The 20,739-nt window shown below is 38.4% G+C and overlaps 1 protein-coding gene across 10 annotated transcripts in view; it reads left to right on the plus strand.

Annotated features, from left to right (window-relative positions):
* LOC144091364 (uncharacterized) overlaps positions 1 to 20,739 on the plus strand; it is a 218,944-nt gene that overhangs the window by 103,348 nt on the left and 94,857 nt on the right. For 6 of the 10 annotated variants that reach the window (XR_013305680.1, XR_013305687.1, XR_013305686.1 and 3 more), the window contains exons 1-2: positions 8,032 to 8,164; positions 8,689 to 8,782. The gene's annotated coding sequence lies outside the window, so the exon portion shown is untranslated. Of the gene's footprint in view, positions 1 to 8,031; positions 8,165 to 8,688; positions 8,783 to 20,739 lie in introns of those variants that run through there. The other 4 variants (XM_077623668.1, XM_077623679.1, XM_077623653.1 and 1 more) reach the window with 1 other exon arrangement.

Below are 20,739 nucleotides of genomic sequence, written 5' to 3' on the forward strand. Positions count from 1 at the left end.
ATAGAGGAATTCAGTTGTGGAATATTAGTTTTGTCAGTGCAAATCAATTCTTTCTGTCTTGTCTTTTGTGCGTCTTTTGAGCTCGCTACGTAATATCTGCTCTCACTTTTTTTTCGTTTTTGTAGTTGCAGAGTAACACGAATATCCACCCGGATCTGTGATTACCCCTTGGCTTTTATTTTCATATTGAGTTTATTTCCCACTGTTTCCAAAGTTATTAAAGTTGACTTCAAGCACTATTTTTTCTCGATGTTGACTAGGGAAATAAAGTGAAGCAGTTTCTCTTATTACAATGAATTTGCAGCTCAATGTTGGAAGGTAGCAGAAAATCCACAACAACCCCGACGGCACTCCAGTGACCATTTAAATTCATTCCAAAACCACTTAATCTGGATTTATTAAGCATTCATTTGCCTTGACTCCAACCTGTCCCAAGTGAAACCAGAGTTCTAAACGGTTCCGTTTATTTTATTAACTGTACAGGCAGTTGGACTACTGTGTAGTGCGTTATCAAGCAGAAACAGCTGCATCTCCCAAGGGTGGGTCAACCCTGTTGTCATGCCAAACCAAAAGGTAAATAGAGCTGGATTGAGTTTTGCTGGATGCACACAAAAGCAAGTTGTGCCTCATTGCTAAAATAACTAAAGCATTTGTGTTAATATAGAAAAAATGTACTATGTATTTTTTATATGTATACATATGTATGTACTATGTATGTGTATGTATATATGTATGTATCAGTGGCGGGCCGTCAGGGCCTTCAAGGCCTTCTCTGCTGGCCTAAGAAATATCTGAATCATATATTATATTTTGTCCATTAATACTTATTAAGTAATTCAAAACGGTCTGTTAGCTTCCTTTCATTGCTTTCCCCCCTGGTTGCACTGCTTCCAGATGTGTGTTTTCATATTGAAGCATTTAACCAATCACATTTCTGCCATTATTTGTTGCCAGGGTCAGAAATCTGCCTCAAGGCCTTCACAATCAGTTCTGCAGGGTCTGCTGCATTAAACAAGCGTCAATAAGACTGTTGCTTTAACCAATCAGATTTCGAGTTGGCAACACCACAATGTATTGTCGCAGGCGTAGGGATACGTTATTGCCTTGTCGCAGGCGTAGGGATACGTCATCGCTTTCACCAACTATGATTGGCTAGTGATTAGCCAGAGCTACCAAACTGTATTTGGAGCGAGCTGCACAAGCAAATATATTGTTGTGTTGATTTAAAGCCATTTTCAAGACGGACTATGCCAGAAATACGACAGGACAGGCTCGACTTTCAGCATTAGCTTCGATGGCGATAGAAAAGAAGGAAGAAAGAAAGGAGGATGGATATCGTGTACAGTTAAAAAGGGTTTTTGGAGAGTAAAATATGGCTATATTCCTAAATAATATTTCAATTGTGGGCCCGGTTCTGATATCTGAAAAGCTCCAGTGTTTGTATTTAATCACTAAATGCTGCTAGGAAGTGGATTTTACCCCATTTTAGTGCAATTTTTGCCATTTCGCCATTGACGTCCATCGCTGTCTTTTCCCAGGAAAATCACCCCCCGGCCCGGTTGTAATGTCTGAAAAGCTCCAGTATTTGTATTTAATCATTAAATGCTGCTAGGAAGTGGATTTTACCCGTTGAAGGCGCTATGAGAAAATGCACGGACCGCCACTGGTATGTATACATACTTTGTATGTATATGTATGGATAAAACATATTAGTACTAGTAATCTAAAATTAAATCTTATCCACGGTATTCCAATGACAAACCAAATTTTGAGCATTAATATAGAGATTGCAAAAAACCTCATCTAAACCCATTTTCCATTTCCCCAACCTTAAACATGTCACCATTAAAAACCAATTGAGTGTTCAGCTCACTCTCCGAAACCATTTTAGTTTTGAAAAGACGTCATAATGCTCTTCCATTCAAATTAGTCAACCCGTGAATCAGTTATATTACTGCTTTAGTATTTTAATAACACAGTTGAATTGCTTCCTATTGCCGCTCCGTTCGTAACGCCCTCTTATTAGTTATGTTTCTTGTTTTAATTAGCTTGGACTGCGAGTCATAATCTGCAGTCATTTTGTATTTTACAAAAAAGTAGCCATTTTAATCATACTTTTAAAATCTCAAAGGTGGCCAACAATGCCATTAGATTTTGGCTTAACTGTCAGTGTGTGATACAACAGTGGCAAAAAAACGTAACCACCGGCTATTCACATTCAGTTCAAACACACTACAAGGCTGTTTTGCACCGTGACTTTTTGCATTCCCCAAGGTTGCACTTTCAGAGCCGCGAAGCTTTCATCTCAACACATAAGAAACACGCACACAACCACACACACACACAAAAATATATACTGTATGCCGTACATAATCGCTCAACCGTCTTCCATGACAGACCTTTGTCCTCTTGAGGCACGAATGTAGAAACATCACCACTAATGAGACAAGCAGATGGCCTTTATGTTGGTCCTTTTGAGGTTCAAATCCCTCTGTTGAAGCGTGGAGGGCTTGCGTAGCATTAAATCCATCACGTGCTCGTTGGCTTAAAGGGGAAAAAAAATGTTTCATTTATGATGAAAGGAACCCCAAGTCACTGGGAGATAACTCAGCGGGTGACACAACACACGAATGTTCGGTGCCTTGAGCTTCTCTGGGTGCATTTTTTTTTGGGCCATGTGCCCATAAGCAAAAATGATTCAAAATGTCTGACGGTACACACATTGGATAGCGTGTTAAATCAACTGATCCAGAGAGCTATTAGAATATTTGGTGCATCACTATTTTTAATTCATTCATTCATTTTCGGAACTACTTATCCTCACAAGGATCGCCAGGGGTGCTTGAGCCTTTCCCACCTAGCTATGGGCACCAGGCAGGGGACACCATCCAATCGCAGGGCACAAGGAGACGGACAACCTTTCATGATCACACTGATAACATGGGGGGCAATTTATAAAGGGTTCAACTAGCCTACCCTGTTTTTGTGGTGTGGGAGGAAAACCCACACAAGCCAAGGAGAGAATATGCAAACTCCACACAATGAGGACCGACCTGGAACCCTCGACCCCAGAACGTTGAGGCAGATGCACTAACCACTTTATCACCGGGCCGCCCACTTTAGTATTGAATTTTTTTGAATGTACTGATATTTCCATTCATATTCAATGCATTGAGAGGCATTACAAATACAAGGAAAACACACAACACAATATATTTGGATTGGATTGGATAACTATATTCATCGTATTCAGGAAATTTCGTTGTCACAGTAGCAAGAGGGTGAGGATGCAGAAATAGGAAAGGCATTTTAGACATAAATAGATAGGTAATAAGTAAGTTAATAAATAAATATATACATGAATAAATATATAAATAAATAAGCGTGTTGCTGAAGTGTGTGTATATATGTATATATATACTTCAGCAACACGCTTATTTATTTATATATTTATTCATGTATTTATTTATTAACTTACACATAAATACATACATACACATAGATGTACATGCATGCATACGGTAGGTCCACTACTATAATTGTAAAATATATAAATATCAATTTTAGACATAGGTTCAATGGATTGTAGCTGTTTTAAAGGGTCATTAAATTCTGTAATTGTTTTTTTTTTCATCTTAAACAAATTATACTGTCCCATGTTGTGGAAAAATTTCGTAAATAATAATATTTGACTGTTATTCATTATCCAAAAACTGCTCCCACCACCGAAAAGTATTACTTTGACTCATACAAAGAGCAGAGCTCAAAGGACGCTCCTCAAAAGTCATGTTGGGACATTTCACACACACTTTCACTTATGAGAAACCAATGTGAATTTCTTCAAGTGCCTCACATGGCTTCTTTTTAGTCATGCCAGATCACGGAATGGCGGTAACCCAGGTTTTGAGACAGCATTCAAAGATCGAGTGTATTCTTGGGATCCTCGGAATGTGATAGAGATGCTCTCGGATCAATAGGTGGGTGCTTAAGTCCTTGGCAGAGTCGGAGCCCGTTGTCTACTTTGCTCGGCTGCTGCATTGCAGATAAAAACTTGTTTGCGTGACACCTTTTGTCCGACACTGGCCTTCAAACACGGTCGCGTGACAAATTCTACACAAAATTATGTGGACATGCCAATCTCAGGCATGGTTTGTATGTCCTTTCTAAATGTTGCGTGTTCTTCCTATTGCTTGTGTGGCTCTGATATTTGTTTTTCTTGAACTTCTTTGTGGTGTCCAATCACCCCCCCAAGAAATATTATATTGGTACAGCTTTGGCCACGAGCATAATTTAGTTGTAAGTAATAATCTGTATGCGGAGCAGAGATTGTATGAAAACACTGAGGTTTTAAATGAGGCTACCAAGGCTGATTTCTTTCATACAATTAGTGCTCCAGGTCTCAATTAGAGATTGTGCATGAATTGATGTTTTAATCATGGTTTGGATTTCAATTTATGCCTTGATGCCTGAGTTAACCTAATAAATTGGTCTGGGGTTTGTGGTGATGATGACCCAACGCAACAAAGGGGAGGAAGTGTAATCTTCACACAGTATTTTAACAATAGAAACGGTACACGGTCGATTGGTCGCCGGTCTTTTGGTCGCCGATCTTTTGGTTGCCGGTCTTTTGGTCACCCGAAAGGTTATTGATAATTACCATTTAAATCATTGCTCAAATTCCCTAAATACAAACTGTGAATTACTATTTAGTCATAATTAATGCCCTATTAATTATTAGGCTAAAGAAAAGCTCCAAATTTCCCAGACTTTTATGGTTTTTTGTTGGAGAACTTGTTAAGACCCTGACTGATGTAGCTTCTTAAAGGGACAACTCATGTACATACAAACTCTTATACACTCACAAGTCGGCTCAGTGAAACTGCTCAGGGCCATTGTTGGCTTTTATTGATGCGTAGACCTTGTTGTTTTACCTTGTTTTGTCGCCGGTCTTTTGGTCGTCGGTCTTTTGGTCGCCGGTCTTTTGGTCGCCTGTTGTCGCGGTCCGGGCGACCAAAAGACCGCGACCAAAAAAACGCGACCAAAAGACCGACGACCAAAAGACGGCGACCAAAAGACCGGCGACCAATCGACCGCACACGATAGAAACGGGTCTAACACAAATTATACCGACATCTAAATGCTCTATTCATAAAAGCCACCTGAAAAAAATCAAAATTCCAACTAAACAAGGAATGCTCAGGAGAAAAGACAATCACCACTAGAGGAATTCTTGACAAAATCTGCAGGACTTGAAACAGAAGCACCAACAAAGTGAACAAACACGGAAAGAAGGAAATCAGGGAACTAGCTACAAACTGAGGACACAGGTGGTTACAGCGAGATAATAAATTGGCACAAGCAGCCGGGTTGACGAGAACAGGTGGCGATAAAACCAAGATGAACAAAAATAAAAGGACCAATCATAGTCGTGAAAGTGATATATTATATAATAACAGGTATCACATATTTCCTCTCCTTCGTGCGCTTATTTTTTCCTGTTACATTTGAGGAACAGAATTCCCATCGGCTTTACTGACTGATGTCACATCAGGCAATGACTTCTGCTCCAGGGGGTCTCCCTTCCTTTTTTGAATATTTATTTCTCTTTATCTCCCAGCATGCTTTGTGTTTCTCATTATCTCGCTCCCACAGCCCCGCTGTGCGTCTTAACGGCAAACAGGAAGTGCTTTGCTGACATGGCGAAGCCCATGACACTGTAGTCTTTGAGCTCATGTTAATAATAGTCACTCCCTTGCTCTCTCTCTCTCTCATTGTGGAAGTATTATGCGTCCACACCTTAGCACGTTTCTGTGTGCGTGTGGTGTCCCTTGTAAAGGGCAAGGTGGCATTTTATTATCATTTTGTGCGTACAGTATTTATGAGCTGAAATGATATGCAGGCTCATTATAAGCCGGGTCCAGTGCTTTATTAGAAGGGTGGACCCTTATGGCTGATCTTGGAGCAGAGGTGTCAAATTCAGTTTGGTTAGACGGCTACATTCTTGCCAGTTCAATCTCATGTAGGTCGGCGCAGTTTATTTTTGGCCATAAAAAGGTAACTTAATGGCCGACATTGTCCCAGTCAAAATGGATAGGATGTCTAACGCCATTAATGGTACTGAAAATTGAGCATTCAATGGCAGTTTAAGTGAATTGGACCTCGATTGTTGTCAATGGCTGGTAGGAAGTCAATTTTGTGTCACTTCCATGTCATTTTAGGGTGCTTGAGGTCACTTTCTGTAAATCTTGGATCATTTCCTATTTATTTTGGGGGAATTTCCTGGCTAGTTCCTGTTTCTGTTGATTTTTGGCCATTTCCAGATTAGTCCTTGTTGGTTTTGGGGCATTTTAAGTTTCCTTGATAACTCATTGGCTGCCATTGCCAGCGCAGTTTTGACTGCAGGGGGAGAAAGAACGAATCTGACTGCGGATAAGAAATTCAGCAAAGTGACCCCCGTGGGTCAGATTGGAAATATTGATTTGTTTCGTCTAGAAAAGCATGTACAGTAATCCCTCGATTATCGTGACTTCACTTATCGCAAATTCACGAGTTCCCGATTTTTTTCTGCTATTAATCATTAACTTTTTTTTTTAAGTTCATAAAAATGTGAAAATCCACGCTGAAACTTGTAAGCGAAAGCCACTCCTGCAGCTAGGACTCCGCACTGAAGTGAAAAAAAAAATATTTAATAGGGGTGAGCCGACTGAGACATTCCTAATTGCCTCAATTTGCACGCGGACAGTCCTTAGTTATTCATGTATTTAAATAAGGCACTTTCTTCTACGTTTCACATCGATTCCCATCTTGATATTTTATTAATTCCATTGGGATTTTTTTAAAATAAAATATATTGTGATAAACTCCCTCTGTGGGTTGACACCATAGTATCATAATTTGACCTATATTTCAGGTAGTCCATATTACAAGGCTATCTATATAAGACACAGATGTTTGTTCATGCATCGTTCCTTGCCGCAACAGACTAATTATGCTCTAGCATACATGATGAATGTGGTTCCACTTTGATTTAGTTTAACAATGCTTTTCAAGTATTCATAGCATCTCCGTCACCATACGCATGGAGCGCACCTCCATTTCTCTTGAGAGCAATTATCAGGGACTTCTACGGCATGGACCCAAGTTATTAATCTCTTTGTCAACTTTGCCGCGACACTACAGCACTTTCTTTCGTTATTTACACAGCGGGCCAGAGCCGGTGGTTTTTACTGCACCTTATAATGGGAGGCGCAAATAAGATGACATGAAAAAAAAAACATGAATTGCCCACCATTTCCAATCGTTGAAGGACGATCAACTCGATGACTAGTGGAGTGTTTCAACGGCAATATCATAATACTTTTAAGATACCCTTGTTGTGGCTCATCTTTTAGTTTTTTTTCAATAAGTGTTGGTGATGTGACTAGTCCAGGTTCAGAGCGTAAAATGTTCATAATGCAAAATTCAGATTTTTCTGCTTTATGGTCTTTTGGCGTGTTTGTTCATACTGCCTTTCTTTCGTGAAGCCTGTTAACAATGTGAATGAAACCATTGATTCAATAGAGGAGCAATCGTGTATAAGCAGGATGCAGAATATCCTGATTAGTCCTATTTGGTTCTAAGATGCTGGCTTTGTGAGCACATTATTATGCAGCCAATGGAAGAAGTCCAGATAAAAGCCATCTGTCATGGTCTCACCTCCGCGTGCTTTCCGAACCCCTGTTGCCGCTAGATTTTCATTTTAAAATGTTTGGAAGCTGAAGCTCCACACACTTTGCCTTTTTTTGCTTGGCTTTAACCACTGTGGTGTTTTTAAAAAGACTTGATATAAATGAATAAAATAAAAACCTATGTACCGCAACTACTTGGATTTTTTGTATTGTTTCCATCCATTTTTTAAAAAATATTTAGCTTTTATATCTTTTTGATTAGGACCAAATGGGGTACAGCTGTGAGCACTCTGCTCAGATGCTGCTGATTACTAGATCGCTTTATAAGGGAAGCAGATTCTCAGAAGCTTCTTGAAAGTACAAAGATTCACACAACCAGTGGGCTGTGTTCGGATATATGTGTGTATATATATATTTATATAGTGAGTCTTGTGTTAAAGAGCTCAGATTAACAGACATTTACTAAATGTGTCAAAATAAAAGCATTTCATTTAGAGGTGAGTCAAGCTTCCATGTTCATACACTTTTTGGGTTCCACATCCCAAATGAGTTGGGATTTTTTTTTTTTTGAGAAGTTGAAACTATAACTCATGTTGAACAAATTTGTTTTGAATTATCCATGCACCATAAACTTTTTTGCATGACTCATTCCATTTGGCCGGAAATGTGAAGTGATCATTATTTTAAATGGAAGTAAATCTGATGAATTTATTCATATTTTCTTATAAAGGCAATCTCTTAATATGGTGCCCAACCTTCGAGATGCTTAATATATTATTCGTCAGTGCAATGCAAGCTAATGAAACCCATAAACTGAGGAAAAAACAGTTTCTTGATATTTTCAGTGACTACTTTTTTTCTTCAAAGGTTTATCCGTGTTAAGTTCTTATCTTTTAATGGGCTCGTGGGTGTGCGAATGAGTTTGCAAAAGCTAGTGATTTTAAGAAAAATAAAAGGCAGTTAAAATGAGTCGTTTTTTTCATTAGCTTTGTTTGACTCCTTGGTCTTTTTTTATTTTTAGGAAAAGACATTTTAACCTGTGACCTGCCATTGACAACGATATGCGTCCAATTTATTTGAACTCTGAAGGCTGGCAACAAATCGTCACTGAGGAAGTAAGTAAAAATGCTTTGTGAAGTGTATTTTATGTGTGTTCTTAAAAGTCTAAATTTGCTTAATGTCTGGCTTTTACAACTACAACTCAATCCTTTTCAACAACAAAAATGTCTATCATGGCTTTTCACTCCAAAAATATTTATTACTTTGCCATAATTCCAAAGTTGTTAAGACATAAAAACAGAACTACTTTCAGTTTCTGGGAAAAAAAATACTACTAATTTATACCTGAAACAGTATATCCAACCTATACTCAGAAAAAAAGGCTGATGAAATATTTACTGGGCTTTAATTTTGCACTTCTTGGGTTAGCAGATACCTACAAAAATGTCTACCATGGATTCTAACCCCCTAAAAAATCATTTACTTTGCCATCATTTCCATGTAGTTAGGACATAAAACCATTGCAACCTTTACTTTCTGCAAAAAATACTGACTTAAACCTGTAACTGGAGATGCAACATGGTATATTTACTGCTGTTTGATTTCACATTTGATGGAAGGGCAGATTATCCACACACAGGTTTGTTTTCAAGCAATAAAATGTCATATTTCCATATGATTTCCCCTTTAATCCACATCAATGATTGTGTTGACACCACGACTCCATAGCAAAAGCTTCTTCCGATTGAAACACGCGACATGCTCCATATTGCGGAACGACGCCAGGTTTTCACTGTGTAAACGCCTACCTCTTTGGTACTGAATGTTCTCTTCAGTGTGTAAGGTGCTCTTCTGTCGTTCACTGCCTTCTACATCCCTTCAGGCGCTTGGAGCCGTCAGATGTCATTTATAGAAATTATGGATCGGATGAATGGATTGCGACCGCCAGCCAAGGTCGTTTATCATTACATATCCACATGCAGATTTGCCCTACACAACCGCTCAGTTTTCTGGTCGTAAGGGTGGTACTTGCATGCCGATTTTTAGAATCTGAGGGGTGTATTGGTTCGATTAGTATCGTCATGCACTTTTCATGGATGATATAGAGTTTTTGGAATGATGTGATTGAGTGGTTTGAAATTGATTGTTTGTTTCTTGTCCTAAGATTTCAGCAAGTAGTGGAAGTCTTGGTGAGATTTTCTAGGTTCTTATTTCTTGAATTGGAATTGGTGACAAAAATATGGACATTCAAGATAAATATGTTGCTGTATTTGCGCTGCTTTGGTATCAAATGGGAGTGCCTGGCAAATAATTATTTTTACGACTTAGGCGATCATTGTTGCAGGTTTAGATAGTTTTTTTCCCGCCTTGAAATTATATTTATTTGGTGTTAAAAGAATGATGTGTTTTGTAAAAATTAAGGATGGGATTGCATTTTTAACTGCAGATCAACATTTGCCTTCCCCCTCAAAAAAAATTGGTTAGGAAATGTTGATGTTAACACACTGCGCACTACAGTATAACAACTCTAATAGAAACGGTTCTTTACTGACTAAGTAATGGCAAAATCAAAGATCTTGTCTTATTTTTTATTCCTCAACACATGTTCGAGAGAGAAAACGTGTAGCGGTACAGTATTCCAAATAGCCAAGTGAAATGCATCCGTTGCATTTTCTGCTGAACTAGCATGTTCAAGCATGACTCAGGACAGTGGCTCAACATGTGACAAACATGTTCATGGTATATGGCTTTACATAAGAGAGCATAGATGCTTGTATATGTTCCGTAGGAGCCAAATGCACATAGACAACAAGAACAAAAACGACACTGTGATGGATGCTGAATGAACCATGGCATGGCTGCTGACAACTCTAATGAGAGGTCAAAATGAAGGTTACACAGCGCCAATAGCGACACGGTGAATTAATTGATGATGGCTGCAATTTAAGTGATTCTGACTTAAAAGAGTAATCGATACAAAGTCTTTTTCACTGCCAATGATCCAGTCTATGTACACCCACATTTGAATATGTTTGTGCTTTCTTGTGTGACATCTACTCAAATTCTTTGCTACTGTGATGGTGTTGTTTATGCTCACTGAGTGTAAAAATTGGTCTAAATGGTGTGAAAATTCCAAACCAAAATAGATAATACAACCCCCGTTGCCAACTTATTTTTTTATTTACACTACTTGAACGGAACTTTTCTCATTTCCGTCACTCTTATCGGATTTTAAAAAAAGGCTACGATTTTTTATTTCCAGTCAGTAAAACTATCAAAGATCCCCATGGGTGGTCAACCCCCCGGTACCAAGGTGAGAATATTGAGATCATAAATATGATAATGACGATGACTCCACTCTTCCTCCCTTGGCTGCGTGGCCGTTTACATCAAGTCACGAGGTTTCTGGTGTGTGCTGCCAGAGAAATGAGACCGGTGGGACTTAATCTGGCGTGACAGTCGCCCACGTCTTGAGTTCCCTCCCACGTTCAACCAACATTTCCTCGGCGTCGACTTTGCCGCGCTAGATAAAGTGAACATAAAAATTCAAAAGAAAACACATTCTTATTCAAGAAGAAAAAGACAATGTATCGATTAAAAAAAATACAACGCAAGATATTGCGGAAAATTCTTGTCAATGAGGGAAAATATTTGCGATGTCAAGGCTATGATGTGTATATGCGGGAATTTTTTTTTTTTGCAGAAATACGTTTTAAAGTTGCCACTTCCAAAGTAATGCCTTAAATTTGGTTCTTTTTTGAGTCTATGCTGCCAAGACACAAACTTTAGTAATGGTGCAATTTAATGGTGCAGTAACTATTTTGTTTCACCAGCCATGTTGCGCATCTGGTGAGTCCCCTTTTGAAATGTTTTGGGCTGTTAGCGCACCACAGTTTACATTAAACAAAATGACAGCGGATGTAATGCTATTTTTAATTGCCTTTCACAGAAGATCCCAGCTACAGAATAAAACTCAAGCTCATTAAGGAAGGATGAACTTCCACTCTTTCTCCCCAATTTGAACACTTCAGAGGTTGAACTTGAGTTTGAACCCAAAGTTACGCAACCCAGTAGTTTTCAGATTTTTAAATAAATATGCCAAGTTTTGAACTGCCAATGCACAACCCCCCAGTGTTCGTGATTTTAATAGTAGTCACTTTATCACAGGGTCCATCAAAAATTTCCTCTGAATACACAACCCAAGTTTTTGGAGTAAGCATTAAAAACTGGAAGCAACAATGATTGTGTAATTTTCATAATGTTATTAACATTAAGGTTAGACCCAATTTGAATTCTACTGCTGAACAAAAATAAGGCAGCGACGGAGGCCCTTATAAGTTAATGTGTGGAGACTTTCTGTGTAAACACTGTGCAGTACAAAAGACGTGTTATGTAACGTGCAGGCAATGCAGGTGAAACACATTAAAGAAAAAATAAGGAAAAAGCTAATAGTTTGCATAGACCTTTTCCATTTTAATTATCTGGTCTGTACTTTATATTCATTTTCTGTTTGAATCAAATAATGTCCATCATTTCATGGTTCAAATAGCTGAATTTGCATATATCCTGTTCAGCCAGCTACATGAGAGAAAAGATAGAAGCGCCTCAAGCAGGCGGATGCTCAATTGATTGACACATACGCACACCACACACACACAAACACACACACACACACACACAAACTGCTGATACAGCCAGGTGGTGCATACACATTGCACTTTATGACGAGTAAAATGCACGATTGGGCGCCCAACAAGTACTGGGAATCTTGACAGAGAGCAATACTGACTTCTGTCTATTTTTTCGTCTGTCGTTTCACTACAATAAGTATAAATAAAATGAAGTACTACCATGTATTGTAAAAGACTTAGGCACCCTTCCAAAACGCACAAGACTCTGAGACAAAGCAAAAAATTAAAGCGGACATCCCGCATAACAACAGCAACACTTTTATGCAACAGAGGAATTATTCAAAACAGTCACGTACTTAGATTATAAATTCTATTTCGGGTTCCAATTATTCTTATATATAGAGTAAACCACCGAAAAGAAGTCCAGTGCCTCACCAGGTTATTCTTCCTGGAATAATTTGAGATAAACTCTCTGTTAGGTTTATCATTATTATAAATGTGTATCAATATTATTATATTATATATGTGCTTGCAACGAAGAGTTATTGACATTAATACAAAGGGCATTTTAATACATCTCTTGCAAAAGTAATGACTGGTTCGCATCAAGAGAACTGTGCATCAAGATGGTTCACATCGAACTGTGGATTGTTTTGGGAAGCATCAAGATGGTTCACATCGAACGGTGGATTGCTTCGGGAAGCATCGGCTTCTCAGGATGGCTCACAACAAGAACTGTGGATTATTTTGGGAAGCATCATCTTCTCAGGATGGTTCACATCAAAACTCTCTTGGGAAGATTCGACAGACCTACAATTGTTTTGAGAACTGAGATAAATTGTTATGAGACTCTAAAAATGTTTAGACTTCTGTGGGGCATGGTGTTAAAATCTTATGAATAAGTTAGCGAGAGAGACATCGAGTTATGAGAATGATCTTGACCGGACACGCGGGTGGATGTATTCTCTTCTTGCAAGAATTAAAAGATGTGACTTCAGATGCCTCTTTTATTGAAAGGTGAATTTGGAAATACCTAAGGATAAACCTATCACTCTCAAAACTGATACTAAGCAGTTATAACTCTTATTGAATAACTTCCAGAATAGCAAACTAACATTTAGCAATACCCAGTCATGGGAGACAAGCATCCAGGGCCAGAAAGACAATAACTTAAAAGACAAAAAATATTAATTGTGGTTTCTGCACAATCTTGTGTGCATATGCACAGTACTGTATTGGGTGACCTGAGTAGATTAGTTCAATGTAAGCGTTCCAATAGACTGTCACATACATGTTCCAATATCTCAAAGTAATTAAATGACATGGTTACATGATCTCACGGAATTGATATTCTGTATAAAGCTATACTATATAGAGCTAAATGAAAGTAGACATTCATAGTATTCGCAGGCAACAACACTAATTTTACATCTTAGAGGTAGCAAGAAACAAAAACATTGCAGCAGGAACATTTCTCTGAGCACCTTTCAGTTGTCAGAACCTGATAACCCCTTGTACTCTTTCCCCGTCTTGCCGCACTTCCTCCTCTCACCAACAGCCCCACCCAACCCCCCCTTTCTCATCCTTCCATTTCTTTCCCTTCCAAATCCCTGAAGGCAGATCACTGCACTTCCGTTTCAGGAAAGCATCTCCAGGAGCATAAGATGAATAAGAGTTGGGAGATCACAGCTTTGGTTTTTTGTTGTCTTAGCACTTTCTACAAGAAAAATGCCATTGGTCCACTTTGGCAGTGGTTTTTAATACATCGTAAAGATTGCAGTTTCTCTATCTGATGCTAGCCAAAATAGTGTGAGGCATCTCTTTCTTAGCTTGTTGAAGGATCCTTTATTGTCCTGATATACTATATATGTATTTGTACAATCTATATTGGGTAATGGGATTCTACTCTCCATAGTAAGAATTAACGTAGACCTTTTTATACCATGTCAAAACCCTCTTGAAATGACCATGGTCACCTTCACATCACATAGTAAAGGTGTTGTGTTGGCTTCACATTAATGGGGCTTTACTCAATCTACATTGTTTCTATCATCATTTTCTCCGCAAGCCTCAGCGAAACAGCTTAAGTCGTTTGCTACAAACGATTTAATGAGCAACTCCATTATCAGATTGACGGCCACTTTGGCTCACGGCGTCAAGGTCAATGCCTGTTGGTGATTGTGATGATCATTGTAATTATCTCAAGACGTTTCCATGTAGAAGTTCTAAGAACAAATTTTATGATCTCGGTCGGCTCTTTGAGGTTATTTGGAATATTCCAAGCCTTCATCAAGGTCAAGCTTGAAGTTGGGGCAACGTACGATGACAATGAACACGTGGATTATTCATCTCTACTCTTAATCTTTTCATTCCATATGACCAGAGCAGGCCTTGAGGAAAAAAATCATCCTTGATTTAAAACAAACTGCATTTTCCCGAGAAGTTTTTTGTCAAGTTTTAGCCAGTGACAGACAATTCAAGCTGCAAAAAGTTTTCAATAACTTTGCAGGTTTTGGGTTCATGTTCATTTTCTGAAGTCCAGTTTTGAACTTGTGTAGTACTGTGTATGTTTTCTGTTAGATGACAAGATTTTAGCCTCATTTTGCTAGGTTAATAGTCAGACAACGCACACAGGACCAAAACTTTCTAAAGTTCTTTCTCTTTTAATATAGATGGTCAATTATAAATAGTAAATGTTTAAGATTTTCAAAATCCACCTGCAGCTGCTTGTTCAATGGATGCCAACAGACTCCACACATACTTCCTGACAGCAGCACGTAAAACAGCAGACTCAACTTTTCAATCAGTTTCTTGTTCTCTTTTGTGAGGGCTGCATATCATTGTGAAGGACATCTTCAGTGGCGCTTGAAGCTGAGCCACTCCGGCACGCCTCATAGATGAGCAGCTTGAGATGAAAAAAAAACAGTGCTATGTAAGATCCCATTTGATTGATTCCTTATCTAGCAGTATCCTTTGCAGCACCACTGGGTACAGCCGCTTTTTCTCTATTGCGTGAAACCAACGACAAACAGATAAAGTGAGGAGATTTTAGGCCATCGTTAATGGCAAAAGAAACATTTGGAAAAACAGCACATGTTCGTTTTTATTTTCTTTACCTTTACACATGAACATAGCTAGCTCTATTACCCTATAGTAGTTAGGAAAATTGACAAAAAATATTATCGGAAACATATTGTACAAGGTCTGACAATCCAAAAACTCAAGAATTGTAGACAATAAATAATCACTTGGCACTCTGCCGGTGTGCTTATGACTCATGTAAATGTTGACAAACTCTGGTGTTACCATGTATCTTGTGTCAGACGTTAGATAATGTCAGATGTCAATATGGTTATCTCCTTCAAAATGGACACTGTTTCAAAAGATGAACTTATCCTCCGGACAGTCAACATTGGTTAGTGCTTAATTACATTTGGAGGTCAGTGTTGCTCATGGCCAAGCGGAGGCGTCGTTTGAGTTTAAGAGCTCGCCTGCTTTCATCAGTGGAAACTAGCTATGACAGTGTGCAGGCCAGCAATGCAGCCTGCGGGAAGATTTCAAAATTATTCCTACAGAATTGCTTTGCATAGAAAAACAGGGTTAGTCTTACGATCCATTACTATGGTGTTTGTCCTCCATTGGGGTCATGATTTAATTGGAGTCAATTCCACCCCAGACTGGTCACCAATTAGTTGCAGAATACATACATTATCCGTCAAATGTCACAGTAATAAACCTTATCGCCCAGTTTAAACAGTGCCTGGCTCAGGGAGCTGCATCCCGTCTGACGTACTGCAACAAGTGGCCGCCATGTTTCAACACATCTTGTAAATAATAGAAGAAGCGATTACACCAGATGATTGCTGTCAAGTAGATTGCTTTGCTGCACAAAGCCCTCAGGAGAACTGTTGCTTTAGACCAATGTTGTTTTGCTAGCCCTTTTAGTCTTTGGAAGGCAAATAATTATCAGGCTCAGTCATATTTAGTCATTCTACTTTTCTTGACTAGTTTTAGTCAACGATTACAGTTGTCAATATTTTTTCATGCGTGAAAGATTTTGGGTTTCCTCCGGTACTCTGGTTTCCTCCCACATTCCAAAAACCTGCATGGTAGGCTGATTGGACACTCTAAATTGCCCCTAGGCATGGGTGTGAGTGTGCATGGTTGTCCGGATATCTTTTTGCAAAATGAATGTGGTCTAGGACTACAGTGATTGTGGTTGATATATTCCACATGCACCTGCAGGATCAGTGGCTATCAGAGACTAGTGATGGGCTCCAATTGGTGTATAACATTGGGTCAATCTGTAATCTGGTTTTCATCTTGACTGCAATTGCTGTAATTGTGTGGGAAACGAATAGCTAACACTTTTGGGGGTCGCCCCTCCACACCAAGACATTGAAAACGCACCTCAGGCTCGCTCCTTTTGGCATTGGCTGTCTTTATTACAATCGCCTACGCTTCCTCAGCAAGATGGAAAGAGCTTTAAGTAGTCCATGTTGCATAATGACCCGTAACAACCCTTCTTCAACAGAAGCACCCAGGGAAAGAGGTGTGCGTGGCTGTCATACACCAAGCATGGTCAGCTTGTAAACAATGATAAATAGCTGGTATTTACAAATGAGCGACACTCATTAGCATGGCTACAATAATATATTAACATGGACTGGTGACATGAAGCTTCACAACGTTCCTCCATGTGGAGTTATGATGAATTCCATGTCCTCGAGTGAATATATTTCGGTATGTGAATAATCAGACACATTGTATACACATCAAATGGTGTCCCCCACCCCCCCCCCATCCTATCGAGAGTGAATGAGCAATTTCAACTCAATTTCCTCACGCAATTTGCAGTAATTGCCGCACAATCCGAGTTTGGCAATGAGCGCAATCTTAATTTGTGTGCTTAGACTTTACTAAATGTCATAGTTGGCTTCATGTTTAGTACCATGAGGGAATGAAATACAAAACTACAGCGAATTGGTTTTGGCAGGAACCAATCGGAAGGCAATCAAAACAAGTGCTGCTCAATAAAAAGTGCTGCTGGTAAAATATATACGTAATATGGAATTATTTAATTAAACTGTATATTACAATATTTGCATGAAAAATCAACTTCATGTTTGTCATTCCCATCAATAGTAAACATTTTAAGCAAATACAATGTCAGAATGATGTATTAAAATTTACCGAGTTAAGTTTTCATTGGCGTCCCCTTCTCAGGGCGGTGTTGTGTTTTCCCTTTGAATCAATATTTGACCCGGAGCCCAGTTGCCTGACTTTTGGCACTCTATCTAAATGATGTACAGTCAGTTGTAATGTAAATGATCTTTCTTGGTAACCCTGTTGAATAGTCGGTTGATTCTCAACCTTTTGAGCTTCTAGGCTTCAGCTAGTGTAAGGCAACTAAAGAATTGTTCCAATTTGGGAACAAAGACTGCTCTCAGAATGTCCATTCATAACAACTTAAGTGGGATGCTCAAGTGTTTTAGCATGATTATCATCCGCCATCATTAAATACAAAATCCACTCCTAAATATAGCAGTAAATCCTCTAATAAGATTCAAGAAATGCATCCATTATCTATGAACTGTATTTTGTCAGTGGAACAAGTACAGGTCATGCAATCAAAATCGGGGAACACATCATATTTTACCCCTTTTTTAAAGGGCACCCGTTTAAATACTACTGTATGAAACCGAAATAAAGAACTCTAGGGTGTTAATTTGAACCAAACACAAGTGTATTTGTGTTATTATTGCTACAAATGCTGATTATTTCATGTTGCATTGAATAGGTTTGGCTAGTCCTGTCATTGGTATGGTAGTGTTACAATGTCGTTATTTTTCTAATGTAAAATATTTTTGTTAAAACCTACATGGTATTATGCTGAAGTTTTGTTGGCAAGGTGCAGTAATTTTAAAAATTGTTACAATAAGACAGCACTTACCTTTCAGCGTCGATGTGTGTGTGTGTCTGTGTGTGTTGGTGTGTATGTGTGGAGAGACGGGTGGGGGGTCTGTTGAAGGAGCGATGAGAGAAGTGATGATAAGATTGCTGACTGCACTCTGTCTATGAAAGGAAATGGGAACTGGCTTACAATTTGCGCAGCGCAACATCTTTACTGCCAGATCAACAGGAACCTTCCGAATGTGCTACCTTAATACATTAGTTACTGCTGAAATAACGATGTTAAGAGTGGAAAGAGCTTACTTGTCAAATTGCCGAGATGATTTAGAAGACATTAAACTAGAAGCCCAATCGCATCACTTTGCAGACACTTTTCAAATGTCACGTATCATCACGCTACACAAGCAGCGACTGGAAAGCTGCTCGGTTTTCGGGAGACTTCACAGGAAAAATCCTAAACATATGTCTATCTTAGTTGTATATTACAGATTTGCTGAAAACTGTCAAAACCCACTTTAACCTGATTTAACTTTATATATTCACACCCTTCGACCCTTGTGAGTATAAGCAGCACGGAAAATGAATGAACATCTATATATATATAAATATAATAATTTTTTTTTTTTTAAACAAATACTTTTTAAAACATTTTTATTTTTAAAAAGAAATATATACAACCTTTTGTGTTCTGGGGAAAAGCCTCTATATTAGATTTATTCCAAATACTTTTTTAAACATTTTTATTTTTAAAAAGAAATATATACAACCTTTTGTGTTCTGGGAAAAGCCTCTATATTAAATGTATTAAAATTAAGTCTAGTGTTTGTTTGTTTTTCTCCATGTTTTCAGGCAGATTTAGAACACCCACCACTTAATCTATAATCATATTGCATAATACTCTTATTCTTGTATCCAAAACCCCTAAAAGTGAGAAAATCCGCTAAAACGGGTCACTAATAGACACAATTACCCACAGGGCGCCGTTAGTTGTGTACATAACGTATCACCCTCAGTAGATCAAGAAGCCTGAAGATATAATCCGGCAGTGTTAATCCCGCCAACACTGTACAAGTAGGAGAGTAATTCTCACATCCAAACCAAGGATTACTGTACTTCCACTTGCAACATGCACATAGTGTATACCGTGCCTGAAGGCTTGCAGCCTCACACACACGCGCGCACATAGGATTTACTATTATCTTTTGTTTTTTTACCCTATTTTCTGAAAATTATTTGAAATTTAAGTTTGAAGATCAGAAAAAATAATCTCTGCAATCAGTCATCATTTAAAATTAACAGCAAATATATGGAATCTCACTAGTTTGTCACATTTGGAGCAATCATTTCATAAAGAATAGAGTTTAAAATGCCCCAAGACCATTAAGACATTTTACACTGATTAAAAAATGCCTTTCTTCTAATTTGGGACTAAAATTAAGGTTTAACAATTAAATAATGTCTTCCCCAAATAATTCAAAGTTTGTTCAAAATTGGGGTGAAGGTGAAAGTTTACTTCCTATATTGATCGCCTTACTGTTATGGCTACAATGGCATAATAAAACAAAATGGAACCCTCTGGAAACTGTAAACACTGCACTACACTGTGAAAATATAAAATATGTATTTATTTCTACACTATATAGAGATCCTTTACTACTCCGAGCAAAGTGCATATGTTCCAGGGCCCGAGTCAGCATTGGTATTGATCCACTGTGCAGGAGCAAAGTTACAGTATATATGTTCCAGTTGTATCAGTGGCTCTACTGTGCATTTTTATCAGCAATCCATGACACTGTCCGTGGGGCTTAAATCTCGGACGGATGTGTTATTCCTGCTTCCTGTCAGGTTCACCCTCGACCTGGCCGATCACCCCGTGACCAGGTGCTGCTATAAATATCTGCTGCAGTGTTGTACCGTCAACTGCAAATGGGCGATAAAATTGCACTTCCATCTTGGAAATTTGGTGAAATGCTCCTGAAGAGAAAATAGCACATAACCGGCTGGCTATAATAAATGACTGGACATAAAAGATATACATATTTGCTACAGATATGTGCCAAACTCTACTGCACAGGTGTCAAAGTGACGGCCCGGGGGCCAAATCTGGCCCGCTGCATCATTTTGTGCGGCCCGGGAAAGTAAATCATGAGTTTCTATTTTAGGATCATATTCAAATGACGATAGATGTACATTTCATTTCCTGATTTTCCCCTTTTTAATATCAATCATTGCAATTTTTTAATTCAATATTTTTCTTTTGTGTTTTTAGTTCAAAAATCATTTTGTAAAGTCTAAAAATAAATATACAAATAAATGAAATTTCCCGAATATGGGATGAATACTGTTATTCAATCCAATCCAATTTTCCATTACTAAGAAAAAAAGCTCAAATAAACAGTTTTAGATCTATAAAGACGGACTATTTAGGGCTTTTGATCCAGTTCTTTTAATCCAATTTAAAATAAATTAAAATAAATCTAGATATTAGATCTAAAATGGTCCAGCCCACATGAAATGGCGTTGACGTT

This window comes from Stigmatopora argus, chromosome 2 (genome assembly GCF_051989625.1).
Source record: "Stigmatopora argus isolate UIUO_Sarg chromosome 2, RoL_Sarg_1.0, whole genome shotgun sequence".
NCBI classification, from domain to species: domain Eukaryota; kingdom Metazoa; phylum Chordata; class Actinopteri; order Syngnathiformes; family Syngnathidae; genus Stigmatopora; species Stigmatopora argus.